A 19793-nucleotide genomic window follows, 5' to 3' on the forward strand; every position below is an offset into this window, starting at 1 on the left:
GAACCAGTTGTTAAAAAATTTGAATCCCACCCCTGGATATAGGTATGGTCTCCTGTTCACTGTAAGTAGTCTGGAAGGGGGTGGGATCCTGAAAAGAAAAAGTGCCTCAGTTAAAGATACTAGTATCTTATATGACTCATTCCTTTTCTTACTTTTGGACATGCTCATACACAAAGAAAGAATATGTACTGTATCTGAACCTGAAATTATGGGCTAAGACCACTAAACAAGCTAGGGTTTGTGAGCCAAAAGTAAAATTTGTGATATAGTGGCTTTTGATACCAATTTAATATTTGTTCAAAAGTACTGGCAATTTTTAACAAATATTTGTTAATGGTAATATTTGGTAATGTCTGTTAATGTTTTCTCTTGCCTAGAATGATCAGTCTCTTGAGGTCTGTATCTCCAAAATTAAAATCAAAGTATTATTAATTTATTCAACTAATAAAGGGCATAAGATTGGAACCTGACTTTAATCATTAGATGCTAATTTCTTTTTCATTTGGGAAGCAATTAACATAATTTGTAAATTATCCAAATTTTTATAGTCTGACTAAACAATTTTAGATATGTATGTATGTATGTATGTATGTATGTATGTATGCATGTATAAAATACCTGCTCTTTAATTGTTTTTAGTAAGTTGTACATTGTCCTGCTTCAAGTACTAATTCAGTATTTGTGGCTACTGACTCAGGGTATTTCCAGTGATATGCATATTAAGTCTGAGTCATGAATGAAAATGTGACTATTTCTCATTCAGGCATCCATTCATAGATATCCCTAAAATTTTCACACCATTAGTCATAACGTCCCTTCTCTGCCAAATTTGTATTTTAGACCAGAATAACAAAAGTGTTGCAGGTCAAGATTAAAGTGCTATGACAGATCTGTGAAGGAGAGTTATAACACCTGCTTCAGTTTTGATTTATTTATGCTCCATTCTTAGACCTTCAATTTCACAAGCACCCAGGGCCCCTGGAAAGTGTTATGGTATTCAAGCCTTTAAAAATAACCCCAACTGCCTAAAGCCACTGAATGTGATTCTGATGAATCCAGCTTTCTCTGTATGATTCCTCAGTTTCTGCTCTTTAATTAGGTCAGCTGCTGAGAGTGAAGAAACTTTTCTCAGTTCTGCAATTTCATGCTTAAATCCCCTCCTCTCTCCCCCACCCTCACATACACACTTAGAGATAGAGTGTGCGAGAGAGAAACTCCACATATTAGTTAGGAAGTTTCTCCTGTGCCTTTTTCATCAAAACAATACAGAGAACTTAGGAGGAACTTGTGAGAAAACTTGCAACACTGCCAGTTCATTCAAGGCCACACTAGTAATGGTGTAGCAATCAAGTTTCCCAGCAGTTCCAAAAGGACAGTCAGAAAAGAGGAATGAACTGAGTCACAGACATTACTTGATAAAGGGGAATCACTTACTCTTTTTCGCAATGATTCACTATCTGATTCTTTCAAATACACACTATTTGCTATTTGTGCCATAGAAGAAAGCATGCATGAAGTTACAATCTATTTGGAGTCTTCTTCTGTTGAGACCTTTATTGGGGACACATTGAAAGAAAAGGATTACCATGGTCATAATCTAGTCCTCTCCCCTAAAGCTAGTATTAAGTTTGGATATTTTTAACAACACAGTCCCAGAAGTTGTGCTGAAAAATAACTCACATTAATTTTAGTGGGGCTTACAGATATCATATGTAATATCCCATTTTTGCTCAATTTTTTTAAATGATATATCAGAGGGATTATAACTTGAGTGCTGATTCTGAAAGCCTTATTTTTGCAATTGATCACATTCAGCTATAATCCCCCACTATTGAAAAAGCCCTTTCAAATATACAAGCAACTGCCTGGAAAAGATATTGCTATTAGGAATATAATACTTATTAGGGATTGTGACATTATGTTTTATTTTATGCTTTTTTAAGTACTAAAAATCTTTGAAGCAAGACTGGAAACAACTTGCCACATAAACATGATGAAAATAAATACTCTGTGCTGAAACAAGAAGAGATAGTAAAATGTTTAGCGCATTATATTATAATGTAGCTGTAAACTGGTGTACAAAAAGTACTTCACAACCGTAAAATTATTTGTAGTTAAGGTATTCTTATTTATTCACACTACTATCTTCTTCCATTTGAGGTTACCCAAAATCCTGGAAGTGATAGCTCCATCCTATTTAAATGACAAGAAATTAGAGAAGTTTGGTTTAACGTGTCTTTTAAAATTATAGAATACATACAGTAGATTGCACTGTTTCAGGAATCAACTCATTAAAATTAATGCAACTTTTAACCACATGGCACATTTTTTCTGGCTCGAAAGAACAGCTGAAAAAATAGACTACTTTAATGAGAGCAAAACATTTCTTCCAAAGGATTCTTAAATTTGGTACAGCCCAAGCCTTTATGATATTTAAACATTTTTTATCAAAACATTTTTGTGTCCTGGAATTTTTTATCTGTCTCTATCTATATATCATCTACTTCTATTTCTATTTCTATCTCTATCCTCACCAAGAATATCTAATTGAAAATTTGTTCAAAGTTATGATTGCTATGTGAAAACAGTAGCATTAGTGGTAATTCAATAACTTTGGGAATCATACTGTATGAGGATATAGCAGGTGTCAAATTAAACTGAAAGAAGTGGCAATGTCAATCCTTCCCTGGCTAAAATTATCTTTTTCACTCATTGGGAACATTTATGTACATATGAGCTATCATGTGGGTAGAAGTCCATGTCATAGACACCTCTTATGCTCTCAGAGTTACCAGAAAGGAACCAAAAGGATATGTGCTACTGCAGCTGCTTATACCAGTAAGGAAATTCCAAAAGGGATTTAGACATTAGTTTGTCAAGTCAACATAAATATTTAATCTGCCCCACATTTAACAAAGTTAAAGTGCCTGAGGTATTTGCAGAACAGAGTTTGGTTAGGTGTTAAAGTAATTCTAATTTTACTGTGCTTGTATACATTCTATGTACAGCAGGGGTGGGATTCTACCAGTTCTCACCTATTCGCTTGAACCGGTTGTTAACATTCACAGCAATTCGGAGAACCAGTTGTTAGAAGAAATTACTGGCCTAATCCTATAAGGAAGGCAGGAAGGAAACATTCTGGTGTTGCTTACAGAAACTGCCTCTCCGTTGACCCTTATTATATTCTTGGCAGGACTAGACTTCCTGTCTCAGGAACGTCTCTGGATTTTTTCCCCCTCCTTTGCTGGTACTTTGCTCATGTGGAGTGACCATTCAAAGTTACAATGGCACTGAAAAAAGTGACTTATGACCATTTTTCACACTTACGACTGTTGCAGCATCCCCACAGTCATGAGAGGCCAGGTGAGGAGATGCGTGCCTCGATGTGAGTGATATTGTTGGCCACACCCAGACAATAACATGACCACCAAGCCATGTCCACCCAGTCACACGACCACCAAGCCACGCCCACCAACTAAGCCATGCCCACAGAACCGGTAGTTAAAATTTTTGAATCCCACCCCTGATGTACAGTACAAATATGTATAGTTACGAGTTTAAATGGTTCAAATAGGCTGATCAGGGCCACTATTCTATGATAACTATAGCCAAACATGAGCAAGGTTTTGGGCACCAGGGTCTGGTTCTGTGAAAATAATTTTTTCAGTGGACCAGAGGGAACATGGTTTCGAGCACTGCCTGAATCCCATGTGTGCATGTGTGGGGCTTTGCTCATTTGTGTGGCCCTGTTTCTAGTGTGCTGTAGACCAGTGTTGGTCTGTGGCTCAAGGGTTGGGGCTCCCTGGTGGAGATCAGAGCTTGAGTTTGGTTAGATTCTGTCTATAAATATGAAATAACAAAAAAAAAAAAAAAAAAGCTGTTTGGAAGAACCCCCACTGTTTTTCTTGGTTTTGGGACCTGACATTAATCTTGGAGTTCTCCTTGACTGCCTGATGGCTTTTACCATAAAGAGATAAAAAAGAGCAATCCTTTTATTCTCTTCATCTATTTTGAAATAATTGACCATTATAACTTCTTGAAGTGCTTGAGGAAGCTCAGTGTTGAACAAGTTACTTTCTTATATCTATAGCCGTTACCAAAAAGTAGCATAGAAGATTTCTGCTCAATGCCTTTGAACTACGTAAGGGATCATGCAAGATTCTATCTTGTTCCATGTTTTATTTAACACCTATTTCAGGCTATAATTCAGAGTTGAAACTAGTTGTTGTCAATATACTGCTGATATTTTGCAATGTTTTTCTTTTCCCATTAATTCAGGGTTGGATATTTTTGGAACCTCTGCATATTTCCAGGATGTAAAGGACTAGAAAGAACAGGATGAAGTTACATTCAGAGAAAAATGGTGAACTTTGAGAGATTATGAGAATGCTCTGTTCCCAATGAACCCATATTTCACCTTAAAATTAGGTTTGGAATCTGGATCCTTCTGGATAGTGGGCACCCTTGTAATTGTAGGAAGTCCAGCCTTTTATCAGTTCAGCTGGGAAATGAAGTGTTCTTCTACTTAGAAGATGTCTAACTTCAGTAGCTCATTTATGGTAACTTTAAGATAGGATGCTTGCAATGCATCCTTTGGGCAGTCTTCAATTGCCACTAACCCAGAATACAACTCCTTGAGGCCTCACATAACCTCTATCGAACAACTAATTGGCTGACTTTTATTGTCAGACCTTACAGGAAGGGCAAAAACTTCTTATATTAATTTACTTAATTTATTTGCACTATTTTATTAAAACCTTGAGCACAATACATTCTATTGTTAATGCTACAAGTATAAGCACACATAACTGATATTAAATCTGATTAAAATAATGCTTCTGAGTAAATTAAGAAGACAATTTCTTAAAACTTTCTTTTCATCTTAATTGGAAATCAAATATTTTGAATAATGTGACAAATCAAATGGTAGTGGATTTGAATTTAAAAACTAATATAATTTCAGTTTTTTAACAGATGGAGCTGGATTTTCAGTTGGTGGTTCTTTTTTCACTTGACTTTATCACAGTTTAGATTATATATGTTTGACTCATCTAGAACCCAGAATTATACCTTTTTTTAATCCATGTCCTCTGCTTGTAGCAGTGTGACCTCTTTTGTGAGTCTTAAATTTCTAGAAGCTGATGGATGGTAAATCTTAGTTTGGAACAGCCCATAGAATGTGATCTCCTTTCATTTCTGTACAGTCTTCTCATCTGATGAAATCATTTTACCACCTGTTCATGGCTATCATGTTCCATGACATTTGATTGAACAGGCAATAAGTTCGAACTGAAATATGTAATTAACATATAGCACATTTGTGTTTAAAAAATAGATAATGATTCAACATTAGGCAGACATGCCACCATCTGGACTCAACAATATGCTGAACAAGCATCCTTAGGACACCAGTAAATGAAAGGAAACTGAAAGGTCACTAGAGGTCATTATTTTCACATACCTTTGGATAATGAGAGGCTCACACGTCTGCCAGAGGAGAACAAAATGTCACATTCTCTAGCTAAAGGTCATCTCTGGTTATAGGTCACTAAAGGAGGCCAAGAAATAACCTAAGAGGTTACAATGAGTGCACAAAGAAAGGGCAAGGAAAGTCAATGAAAGTATGCAGCTGTTTTGAGATGAAACAAACTGATGCAACTTTTATGCTGGCACAGATGAAAAACTAATGTTTTGCCTTTGTTGGTTAAATTTTTTAGCAATTTTACAGGACATTGACATTAATGCAGATAGTCGCTGAATTAGCAACAGGTTGAAAGTTCAGAGCAACAGCTTCTAAATATCAAAAGCATATTTTGATTCCAAATGATTTATGTTACAGACTGGAGCACTAAATTCACATTTCAATATTTAGTGTCATAACAATCTGAAATAATTGTAATTGTTACTTAAAAGATAAATTACAATTTATCTTTCCCTTGTCTTGTCTGGTGCTTGAGTATTAGAATTACAGCCCCTATAACTCTTAGCAAACTTGCCAAATACTGTCTGATTAGAAATTTAGAAAACATCAAACTAAGCAAAGTATCTATCAATTGGTATCTATCTATCTATCTATCTATCTATCTATCTATCTATCTATCTATCTATCTATCTATGTTATTCAGCTTTGTTCGGATATTTTCCCACGTCATTATAGTTGTGCTTTTAAAGTTGTAGCAACGTTTCGGCAGAATCTCATCTGCCATCATCAGGCATCTATCTATCTATCTATCTATCTATCTATCTATCTATCTATCTATCTATCTATCTATCTATCTAATCCTCCTCCTCCTCCTAATTTTAACAATACTATTTAGATGCTCATTTCACCATTAGAAGAGATTTTAGAAGACAAAATGCTGGGTAATATCTCAAAGAACTATGGGGCAAAGAATATGGACATCCTGTAATCAAATGACAAAAGCAGAATACATATTTTATATAAGCACATATTTAGAAATAGAATAAAAAGTAAATGTGAATAGAATACATTTTATATCTAGGCAGAATAAGACCCAATGAAGTGCTCAAAATGAGAGTACTGGAAACAGGACTAAGTAAAACTAGTTATGCGTATACATTATGATAAACTGTATACCGCTCATGTAACTTTGGGACATGGTCTATATTTGTCTATATACATGTGTGGGCATTGTTTTCTGAGAGCATATTCTTTTCCCCATGAAAAGGGTGATGTAGGAAGAAGAAGTTGCCTTAATAATAACAATAATGGGGAATGAATTTCAGATACCCTTAACTAGTTGACAATGTCTCCATTGGCTCCAAAAGCCACTAATTACATTAGCATGGGAATGCCTAATTCTGCTAAAAACAAATTGCATTAGATACATGGACATCTGAAACTAGTTATGATGATACAAAATTATGAAATTATTTCAATGAAGTTCTGATTTTTCATTTATGCATCTTATATCATAGCAGTACATAAGGAAAAAAAAGTTTGCATTGCAACATTGTGATGTATATTTTATCACTTGCTCTCTTGTATCTCATGGATGCCTATATAGGTAGGCATCTGTGCAAATTTACACAATATTAAATTGTCCAGTGTTGTTATGTATGTTGCCATCAACATTTTCTTTAAAAAGGTAGTCGAATGTAACCAATTTTAGAAAATGGCTAAACATGATATTTTAATCGACCACTAACATCTAATCAAATGCCTAGTAGTTGTGGGAAAATCAATTGGCAAAGACATTTTCTAGGTCAACCAAATATACAGATACAAGCAATTAAGTAACAAGATTTCAACACCATTTGTAAAGTACACATGTCAGCTCCTGGCATTTGGGGAAAAAATCTACAAATATCTTCTGGAATTATTCAATAAACTTATTCCTTGAATTGTGCAATAATTCTAATTCTGAGAAGGTATCACATGAGAAAGTTATTAAACATAATAGACAGTTATTAAACATAATAGACACACAGTTGATTCTTTAGTACTTTATTGATAATTTCATTGTACAGATATCTACTCAGAAATAAGGCATGTTAAATGAATAAGGATTTGTTTCAGTTACATGTTACTTAATTACAGCATTAGTATTTTAACAAATAGGCATTTTTCTTTCACACAGGTTATGTGATACATATTCACATTCATTGTGTTGGTTTAATATGCAAGTGAGTGACTGAGACTAGTTCAACTACAAAAGCTCTAGAGAGACTTTGCTCTCAACTGACAGACTTGTAATAACAAATAACTTATCCTGCTGATTTTATTCCTGGGGTGTCTGCTAGATTGCTGAGATGAAGCCAGGCTGCAGTAAATCCCTTAATATAAACAAAGTCATGTGAAGGGCATATTCTGGGAATAGTGAAATCACTGAGCGATTAGGAAGAACAGTGCTGAAAAGTCAACCATCAGTTGTTCAATAACAGAAGAAAGAGAAGCTTCCAAGAAACTGAATAGCTGAATTAGACCTCCCCTTAAAATTCTCTGATGGTTTGCTGTTGAGCTTATTATTACAGTCAAGTTTTTATATCATACTACTGATGTGAAAATGAAGTGAAAGCTTTAAAATAAGTAACTGCTCGTCAATAAAATATGTACAACAGTAAAAGAAAGATTCTTCATATCTTTCTTTTCTGTAAATAAGGGACAGGCCACTTTTTCTTTTACCACTGTAGCATTATTCTTTCATCATTTAAGAACACCTATCACTGGTATTCCATCACTGATATATTTCTGCCTATTTCACAACAATGTCTCAAGAAATTTAGCTTGTTTTTTCTGACGCCTCTTGTCTACCAAATCCCATGAAAAATAGTTAAAAGAACTGGCTGCATCATCTGATGACAGCTGACATCAGTTCTTAGGCCTGTGTAAAGTATCTTAGACTCACTTTGATGAAGTGCTGTCCTGGTTCACTTCCTTCCTCTGTGGCCACTCTCAGTTAGTGTTGATAGGAGGGGAGAAATCCAGCCCTTGCCCTCTGCTTTATGGGATTCCACAGGGCTTGGTACTCTCTTCACTCCTATTCAACATTTATATTAAGCCGCTGGGTGAGATCATACATCACCATGGACTGAGGTATCACCAATATGTTGATGATACTCAGCTGTATGTCTCAGCCCGTGGTGAGTTAAGTGATGCTGTGTCCTCCCTCTTGCAATGCTTGGAGGCTGTTAGGGGCTGGATGGAGAGCAACAGGTTGAAACTAAATCATTATAAGACTGAGTGGCTCTGGGTTTAGGCTTTGTTGGCTCAGCAATAATTGCCACCTTTAGTGGATGGGACTATCCCAAACAGACCCTATACATAATCTAGGGGTTTTCCTGGATTTACAACTCCTGCTCAAAGAGCAGGGGGCAGTCATGGCCAGGAGGGCCTTTGTGCAACTGCTGGTTGTGCATCAATTATGCCCTTTCCTGGACCAACAGCCACTCATGCCCTAGTCACTTCCCATCTTGACTATTGCAACATGTTCTACATGGGGCTGCCCTTGAAGAGCATCCAGAAGCTTCAGTTGGTGCAAAATTCAGTGGCCCACATGGTTTTGTGCAGATCCTGGTGTGCACATGTGCCATCTCTCTTGCGTGAGCTGCATTGGTTACTGATTTGCTTCCAGGTGCAATTCAAGGTGCTGGTTGTCACCTTTAAAGCCCTTCATGGCTTGGGACCAAGTTATCTGAGGGGCTGTCTCTTACCGGTCACATCTACCCTATCCATCATAGCGGGGAGGCAGGGAATGTTGTGGGTCCCATCCCTGAGGGAGATACACCTGGTGGGACTCAGAAGAAGGGCCTTATCCATGGTGGCTCCCTCTCTCTGGAACATCATTCCCCCAGAGATTAGAATGGCCCCCACTCTAATACTCTTCCGGAAGGCACTGAAGACCTGGTTCTGCCAGCAGGCCTGGAGAACCCAGAGGGGGATAGAGCCCATTAAATGGCTTGTGTGATCTGTTGCCGGGGTGAGGGGTGGGAGTTGGGGGGTGATTTTTGTTATATTGTACTATACTAATTTATTTGATTCTTTTTGTTAGTTTTTATTGATTTAAATGAAGTTTTATCTTATATAATATAATGATTATTTATAACAGGCATTATTTATAATCAGGTTTTAATACATGGTTTTATCAGAAACAACCTTGTTGAACTACACATCATTTGATTATTTCCAAGCTCTCTTCCAACATGCTGTTTTTCTAATTATTTACTTTTCTGGAAGTCTGGCCCAGTTGAATTCAATCTCAGAATAAGACATTTGGCCAACCAGCTGCCCTAGAAATCTTGCCTGATTTTCTGCTACAACAAGCTGGCAAACTTGTGGTGTTGTGATGGCAATGTCTGTATATTGTACTTTTAGAAGCATTCTGTCTAATTGGGAAATTTGGAGTGTTCACTGACTCTAAAAGCAAACAAGCTTGCATTTTAGCTTTTTGGGGAGAAATGAAATTCATAAATTCAAAGTGGATTAACTTTTACATAAGGACTGAAAAGAGAGGGTTGAAAAAAATAATCCTTGATGAAGGAAAATTTAAGCAAATAATCCAGAGTTCAAAGATGAAAAAGAATAGGCAATAAACTAGAAAAATAGGAACCAACAGAAAAGCTGTCAAAAAATGAAGCTTGAATAAATGGGCTAAATGCTATGGCTGACAATGAGAACATACCCAGAGGGAAAGATGTCCTCAACTTATTGCTATGTATCTCCAATTGTTCTCATCCTATCAGAAGAAAATTCATTCAAAATATGGCATGAGAAAAGTAATACTTTGCTTTTACTATGATCAAATTGCCCCTGCATCTGCAAGGTGAAGAAAACAAACTAGCATATTAGTTATTGCATGCTAATAATATGACTAACATAGCATTTAATTTGATTTTCAGCAGCTGGAAAATGATATACAGTGGTGATTGAAAATCATGGATTTGATTTTGATATATCATGCAAATTGTGAATATCAAGTTTGAAAGAATTGAATTTTAAAATAGATTACAATTGTTGGTAATATATTGATTTGTTACACAAGTGGTCCTATACAGAAAGTGCAATAAGTGGAAGTAAAAGCACCATTTTGTTTTATAGCAGAATTAAAACAAAATATTATTGATTTAAATATATTCCCTTCCATTTAAATTCATATAGCAACCAATTAATTTAAAAATCCATCAATTACCAAAGTTCAGTCAACTGTTCCATTGAAAACATTTTTATCATAAACATTTAGTAATTAATAAAAAATATGTCTGAGTGAATGTTTTCATGAAGATTTTCTTTGTAGATAGATGGATAGATAGGAGAGGGAGGGAGGAAGAGAAAGAAGAGAGAGGGAGAGAGGGACAGTGAGGGAGAGAGAGGGAGAGAAGGGGAGGGAGAGAGAGAGAGAGAGAGAGAGAGAGAGAGAGAGAGAGAGAGAGAGAGAGATATGAGCTGCCATAGCCAGGGATATTTTGTGGCCATATTTATTTATTTATTTATTAAATATATCCTGCCTTTGGTGCAGGAGCTGTAGATAATGCACATAGCACTTCAATATTCTTTTTTTTTTTCCTGTGAGGAAAATGGGCTTGAAAGATACTAACTAGCACAAGGTCACTAGGGCAGGGCTGTCAAACTTATGGCCCATGGGCCAGATGCATCACGTGCTGGTCACACCTATGCCCAGTTTAGCTAAGGGGGGAAAGTTAGGAATATAATTCAAAAGTTAGAAATGTTAGGAATATAAGTCACCTAACAGTTATAATATGTCTTGTGACGACATGAGTTTGACACCCCTGCACTAGAGGTTTCATTGTTAATTTTAGACTTGAACCCGCAACATTATTTTTAACACCCTAATCATGACTCTTCATTGGTTCTCTTAAATTGTTTAATCTATTGACTTACTTTATGGAAAATGCCTGTGAATTGTTTTTCAATCCTCAAAAATAATATACACCGCATTTAATAATATTGATTGTAGGATCCAATCTAGGATGGTCACTGGGACGAGATTTTATCTTCTGAGTTTTGAACTCATCTTCACATCTATCTATCTATCTATCTATCTATCTATCTATCTATCTATCTATCTATCTATCTATCTATCTATCTATCTATCTATCTATCTATCTATCTATCTATCTATCCATCCATCCAACCATCCATCCATCCATCCATCCATCCATCCATCCATCTAGCTATCTAGCTATTTATACAACATCCCTTAAATTTACTGTCTGAAATAAAGACACACGTTCCCCATTGTAGGGATGGATTACTGTGGCTGCAAACTAATATTGTCCAAAGGCCCATATAACATCTATCGCTCAATATGATTTGATTTATCAATTTGATGTAAAGAACTGGATTGATTCAATTTTATTTTTCTATTTATTATGACTATACCACTTGAATCTTGTTCATGTTAAGCATTATAAAAGACAATACCACAATCATTAACAGCACAAAGGGAAATCAATTAGAATGTATCTATTCAAAATTTAAACAATTAAGAATATTGTTAAATTTTTGCTAATTTTAAAAATATTGTTTTTATTCTTAGTATTATTTAGTCCTTCAGATATTGCATAAAATTATGTAGTGAAGTCTACCATATAAAAGGGTTTTGATACATATGTAATTCTTTAAGTTATGGATAGACCTTCAGCAGTGAAGCAACTTTCCAATGATCTTGGAAAAACCATCAGCAATATTTAATGGGACAATAATAAAACAAAAATAGTTGCTATCACCATGACAAATAACCTATATTATGAGATCATCTATATTATGAGAAATAAAATATGGTACAGAACACAACTTAATTACAGAATACCACATTTCTTATATAAAGTACATGCAGGCAACCACGACTGAGACTTGGGCCTTTCAATCCTTAGTTGCTATGCAATTGAAATACTCAAATAACAACTGTAGTATAGGGTATTCATGAGAAAAGACACACCTTAAAAAACCTAAACGTTTTATATAAACAGCTACAGCTTTTCTGTGCTCTAGAAATAGACTGCAGTCATCATGGCAACAGGGCCTGATGATTGGGAAATGGCAGTATTGCCATGGATACTAGGTGATCTAGTCTTATATTTTTACCCTCATCTTCTAAACTGACTTCATACTGATAGCACCATGAATATAAAGGCAATACATTTTTGCTCTCCCCAGTAAAAGCATCTGTTAGGATAGTTTAGATAAAAGTAATATTATATTACATCTATGTCTACAACACTGATCATATTCTTAAAATCAGGCAAAGTCCAGGTGATTAAGAAATGTATAGTCCCTGCTTTTAAAGAAAGAAACATTAAGGAATTATGTGGTTGTTAATTTACAACACATATTAAAACAAAACAATTAAGTATAGGACATATGAAATTATTGTTATTCATCAGATAGGATTTAGTAAGACAGAACTATGCCAGATTGCCTAGTTTCCATCTTTCATCAAGTACTGAATTAGTAAACAAGAAAACCCCAGCTGATATATCATACATATGCAAGCTTTTGGTGTATGACAGCCTCATAAGGGTACTTGAGAAAACCTGACTACAAGGAATTATCATTAAATGAGTACTCAGTTGAAAACTACCCTCAAGGATAATTAATGGATCAGCATTAAATTTGGAAAGTCTTTCCAGCTCAGTGCTAGGCATAATTTTGTTAAGCATTTTAATTAATGATGTCGATGAAGGCACATAGCAGGTATTTATGAAATGTTTGAATGGTAGAAAACCATAAAATAAAAGAGCTTAATGTTTAAAAGAATAAATCTGAATTGTTATAACAAAACAGGAGAGATGGATTGAAAATGAAATGAACAAATGCAGAACATCACACATAAACTGATAATTATTACATGAAATAAAGTTCAATATTACAGCAGATAGCAATGTGAACAGTTTTATTAAGATTCTAAAATATGAAAAGGAACAATGACTTTGAATAAACTACATTTTTAGTTAACACTATGAATTATTCTTTGCATTATATTTTGAGAAATTTTCATTTTGGGGAGAGAGAATTCAAGAATTCAACACCAAAATAATCATTATTTAGGCTGCTTTATAGATTCATAGTTAAAATTTATTTATCCTTTACAAAACAGGATTCAAAAATAAACATTAATTACCCATTATTAGAATGTGGGAGTTTTCTTTAAATTTTTCATTTCTTGCAGCCACCAATTTGACATCTGTTGATAGTAAATCAATAAATAAAATATTGCAGTGTACAATAATTTAAACTGCTATGTTTGAACTTTTACCTTACATATCCAAGTTGGAAATAAATAAGTAAGTAACTTATTTTAAGACTATATAAAAGAAGAAATTATTAAATGTTTTAAAAAAACACATTTCCAATATTAAGTCAATTTAAATTAAATCAGATTTGGCCTAAAGTTGATTTGATATTAATGTTTCCAAAACAGAATAAGCATCCTTTGTGCATGGTATGAATAAAAACTATCATTTTTATAGTTACCAAAAAAATGGTGAATATAAGATGAATACAGATAAATTGAAAAAGATTCTATAAAATTTAATCCAAATGCTAGAAAATTAAATGATGATTTTATTAGAATTTGTATATTGATACAATAGGATACCAAGTATAAGAAACGTAAAGGAAAAAAGCTGGCTAGAAAAAAGTTAATGCCTTAAAATAATTAACATATATTTAAAACAACTACCAAGATAAGTCAAATTCTGTTAGCTTTGAACAAAATTTGGAACAACAAAAACAATATGTTGAGCTAAGAGATATCTTGCCGAATATAACTTTTCTATTATCCTATTCTGAACATTTCAGGAAAGTTAGATAATAATCTCATGTTGAAGTTTTAGGGTTATTGGATTAATCTTCTCTTTTTTCAAAAATATGCCGTTTCAACTGTTATTCCTATGGAGGAGTCCCCATATATATTAAAGGATAGATAACACACATCTAAGACAGTATTTTAATAGAAGGGCATCAAAGCAGTATGAAGGAAATTCACATTCTTTGAAGGCATCTAGAATCAATCTCAGCAAATCTTTAAGTAGTAGCTTTGAAAGTTCCAAGTATGGTGGCTCAATTGTTTGTAGTTGACCATTTGCTTGGAATACATGAGTCTGTAAACCTGATTTTCCTTCGTACAATTTTTTTTCAGTAAAAGCATGAGATAGATCTCTTTGTCAGTCAGAATCTAAGGTCCACACTATATCCTAGCCTTTTTTGATTCTCATCTGTTTTAAGAAAATTCTGTCTGGATAGAGACATGCACAGAATAACAAACCCAAAGAAAAGGAGTGCCTAAATATATTCTATAGTGCAAACTCCAGGATGAGCTAACTCTGATAAACCTCTGTTCCTCATTACCATGATATGAGCTGACTAGGCCAACGAAAGTTACCTAAGCCTGACTCTTTTGGCTCACTGATGATCAAAATTCATATTCAGACAATGCTTGACCCAAGTAAGAATTTTATAAAGGAGATCAACTGCAAGATTTCCCTCTTCAGTTTTGTTTTGCATCAGTACATGGATAAAGAAATAAAGTTTTTGGTTACTTTGCCAAGTCAGCCAAATAATTAATGCAAAAGGAACTGTGAGAAAACACATAATAGACATAAACAAACTCTCTTACATTAATGTCATATTGGCTTTACCTGATATATGACACTGAATTTATTATTAAGCATTGCTGCTTCAGAAGGATTACCTTGTGCAATAAAATTAATCATTCCATCTATCCTCAATGAATGACCACTCCCCTCAAGAATATAGATAGCACTCACCTTCTGGTTTGAGTTCCTTCGGCAACAGACAGAAACCCGCGATCGTGCGCGGTTTCGGTCTGGGCTCGCCACTGGAATGCCCCGAGCTGGCTGGTTTCGGGGCTAAGCCACCCCGTAGAGGTAGTGAAGAGGGGGGGAGACTGCCAGCAGGGTTGAGGAGAGCCACATCTCTCCTCCTCAGCTGGCCATTACTCCCTTTCCCGAAGGCGGTTGCAGCGGTGGTCAGAAATGGCCACCACAAAGAAGAACTTGACCGGAAAAGAATGTGCAGGAGGAAGATAAGAAGTGAAAGTTTTGGCTGACCAGGTTAAATTGCAAAAGCAACAACTAAGGTACCCTGGAATTTAAATTTACAAAAAAAATAACATCGCTCCCAAAGAAGAGTCGGAAGCAGCGAAGGAAAGTGAAAAGGGAAAGGTTTGGCTTTTTTTTCTTCTCCCCCTTTCCCTATACTGACAACTAAGAGACTTAAATAAGAAATCGGAAAAATCCGCTTTGACATCAACAGGTAATTAAGCTGAAAATAAAAAAAAATGTCAAAGGGATAATAAAGATTTCTGGACACTAAAAAATTTTTTCATAAGCAGGAAGGGAGAGAAAAAGAATAAAAGGGCAGGATCTGGAAAGAGGGAGGAGATTGCCTGGAATTAAAAAGAATCTACAGTAAAACTTCAACAAGACTTCTAAAAGATACATTTTAACTGAAACTTTGTAACTAAACAGTAGAACCCCAGGAAGAGAAAGTGAAAAAAAGAGCAAAAAGAAACAGCTTGCGTGTATTTGGATTACTTGGTGACCTTCGGATTCTAGGTTATTGCATTTGAATGACTCAAATTAATCGGGTGGTTGTTTTAAAATTTATACAATGGCACTACTTCTGGATGAATTGAAAATGGAACTTAAAAAGTATAAAGAAGATGCACAAGAAGGGAGAGGTTCTTTTGGCTTCGTTTTTCAATTCTTAGAAATGGAGATTTGGAACTACAAGAAACAACAAGAAACGTCTGCAAAACAAGAAGACTGGGACAAAGAAGAAGCCATCTTTAATGAACAAGTAATTCTATGTGGGGAAGAAAAAGGAAAGGGGGGAAAGAGAATGGAGAATTTAAGACTTAAAAAAACAACCAAAGAAAAGAAAAATAATTCAAAAAATAAGTATAATACTGGAAAGCAACAGAAAAGGGGAATACAGAAGAGAGAAATAGAGGTAGAGAGACAAGGGGGTAAAAAGGGGAGAGAGAAGAAGAGAGGGAAGAAGGAAAGGAAAAGAAGTTACAAAGGACCGGAACAAGATATAGAGAAACAGGACCTATTTAGAGATAATGGGTGAAAATTTAACTGAAAAGGGGATTCTGTAACGGTACATAAGATTGTATTGTTATATTAGTAATAGAAATAACTTTAGAAAATGGGAAACAATGTATGATTAAAATGAGGGATAAAATAGTGTAATTTAGTGAAATGTTTGTTAATAAAATAAGTGAAATAAAATAAATGAGAAAATTGAATTAGGAAGGAACGGGAACATTTTAATTAGTTAATGTTTTATAAAATATAAGTGAAGGGGGGGGGAATTAATTATGGAAAGCTTATAATTGTTCCCATAGAAGTATGATATTTAATTGAAAAGTAATGTTAAAGAAGTTAAGATTTTAATGAATATTAACATTAATGATAGAATTGAATTGGAATGGAATGTGTTGTTTTAATTACATATATTTATAATTTTTTCTTTTTTTAAGAATATAGTGTGTATTTTAAGAATGTACCAAGCAGAATCCGAATGGAAGTTATGTATTATATTGAATGGTATAACTTTAGGCTATATATTGAAGCCTAAATAAGAGTTAAATGGATAAACTTAAAAGATATAAAAGCATCATACTCCAATCTGTAACTACAGGAGAAACTTTGTTTAATGAGAAAAGATAATAGATAATTGAAACAGGACAGACAAAAAATATAAATATAATGATTTGAATTGAGACGAGATAATTAAAATAAAATTGAGAAAATTAAAAGAGGGGAGAAGCTATGCAGAAAATGTAAAACAGTAATAAGATATGGAATAGAACATAAAAATGAGCATGAAGTTGAATTTGTGTCTGTACGAAGAAATGTAACCGGGATTACGCTACTTTCAAAAAAGATGTTTTATTTGTATTTTTTTTTGTGAAAACTCAAATAAAATTTACAAAAAAAAAAAAAAAAAAGAATATAGATAGCACTCATTAGCTGTCACTATTTGCTGATTGCAGGACTAGTGAAATTTGGCTGAAATATATTACGATCCAAATATACTGGACATTCAATATTCTCCATAATTAAATAGTTTGAAACTAATATTCTGCCTTCAATAAGTAAGTCACTTCCTAGTGAGACTTGAAATGTTCTTTATGGTGGCTCTTAAAGAGAAGTAAAACAAAGTGGAATGAAGACATGTGTAACCAGTGAGTTCAGGCAGTCAAAAAGTCAACATGAGGTCACTATTTATCAAAGAGATGATAAATTTTAAGGGGATGTTTAATACTGCAATCTTTTGACTTTTCCAGAAATCAAGTAGCAGGCAATCAGGAGTTTCGGCAAATAAGTGAAATTGAGAAAGCAGAAAACAAGGCTTCTTGCTTGACCTATTTGTTAAGGGCTCTTTCCTTTTGCACAGATGGCATGGCAGAAGCCTTGAAATGAGATTATTTCCTTTGTAAATTCAGCCAGCATCATGTTGTGCCCATGCAAGGAGGCTTGATAAATATTATGCAGGAGCCCACATCATTGGACCAGGAAATTATCTATGAGGTAATATACAGTAAGTAGAACAAAGATGTTAGCAAAGAGGGTTTTGTTAACAGGAATAATGTGATTTAATGTTCAATGAGTCAGCATTTTACAAAGTGTTCCTCAGGGAGACAGAAATTTTCAATACAATGTAGGACAGCTGCATTGCTTCATCACCAATTCCCAGGTATGAAAGACTGTGTTTTGACAGCTTTTCAAAAACTATGAGGAGATACCTTTCCAGTAAAATGATAAAGTAGCATTTAATCCAGAACAATAATATAGAAATTAAAAGGCTCCACACATGGCACTTAGTTATTTAATGTATAGTCCTAAAATGTAGGAAACATGCAGTCTTATGAAAGCTTGTTTGGTGCAGGCTAGGAAAAAGGAGACTATGAGTTCTAGTCCCACATTAGGCATAAAGCCAGCCACTCTTTGGGCTAGTCACTCTCACTGAGCCCTACGAAGGAAGCAGTGGCAAACCACTTCCAAAACCTTGTCAAGAAAACTGAGTAGTATTTTAGGGACTTGTCCAGGCAGTTGCCCAGAATCAGGATTGACTCAAAGACATTTAAAAAAAATCTAAAATTAGTCTGGATTGTAATGAAATTTCAGTGATTAGACATGGGTTGCTGTTTCTTGAAAAAAAAAAACTTGATCATTTTTCTTCTTTGAATGGATATAAGCTTCTATTTGTATCATGTCTCCATCCCCTTAAGCATGAAAAAAGTCAACATGCATATGTGTGTTTGTTTGCGTATACAGATAGCCAGTGATGGGATTCAAATAATTTAACAACTGGTTCTCTACCCTAATGACCGCCTGGATCGGCATGACCATGGTGGGTGTGGCCAGGAGTATGACAGGCAGCACTCAGCCTCCTGCACCCACCAGAGAGCAAAAACAGGCAGTGGGGGGGACACTGCCCCCCTTACCCCATTTTGGGCCTAGTAAGCCTCCCTGCAGCCTCCAAAGAGCAAAAATGGGCCATGGGGGGCTGCACCACACACCCCTGTGCCCCATTTTGGGCCTAGTGGGCCTCCTGCACCCTCCTGGCTTACTAGGCCCAAAACGGGCCATGGGGGGCCCACACCGCACCCCTATGTGGCCCGTTTTGGGCCTAGTAGGCCTCCCTGCACTTACCTGGGAGCCAAAATGAGGCATGTGGGGACTCCTGGAAGGGGCAGGGCCAGCCAGCAATTTAACAACTGGTTCAGCTGAAGGAGTGCAAACTGGTTGAATCCCACCACTGCAGATAGCTTTGGCACTGACATTTTTTGCCATGAAATCAGGGTCACAAATGGAAATAATTATTCATTTTAAAATGTATAATGAAGAAGTGTGAGAAACACTGTGTACGTTATTGAGTATGAAATAAAAGGTGGCAAAGCAGGGATAGGTAACCTGGTGGACCTCCAAATCAAGTTTATCTGGGTGGAAAAAACATGCTTTTATAAGAAATTTATTTCTAGGTGAATTTATATATTCATTCACCAAAGACATGGAATAGAAATGATTCTTATATAGACTACTGCACATTCCTGTTTAGAACTCACAGACTTTGTTGTACAAATTCAGCTTATGGACTAGAAAAAACATTAGCATAAGTAATATCATATTTTCTTTTTATATCAATTTACTGCTCTACATGTCAGCACATATTTCTTCCCAAAGCTTTTAGGGCAGCTAAAAGTAGCTGAGTATATAGATAAGAGAATATTATATTCTTGGAACAGACTGGGAATTTTTGACCTTGTGTACAAGAT

Source organism: Notechis scutatus, chromosome 5, assembly GCF_049901735.1.
Source record: "Notechis scutatus isolate UNSWTSFEM ecotype Mainland chromosome 5, rNotScu1.2, whole genome shotgun sequence".
NCBI lineage: Eukaryota > Metazoa > Chordata > Lepidosauria > Squamata > Elapidae > Notechis > Notechis scutatus.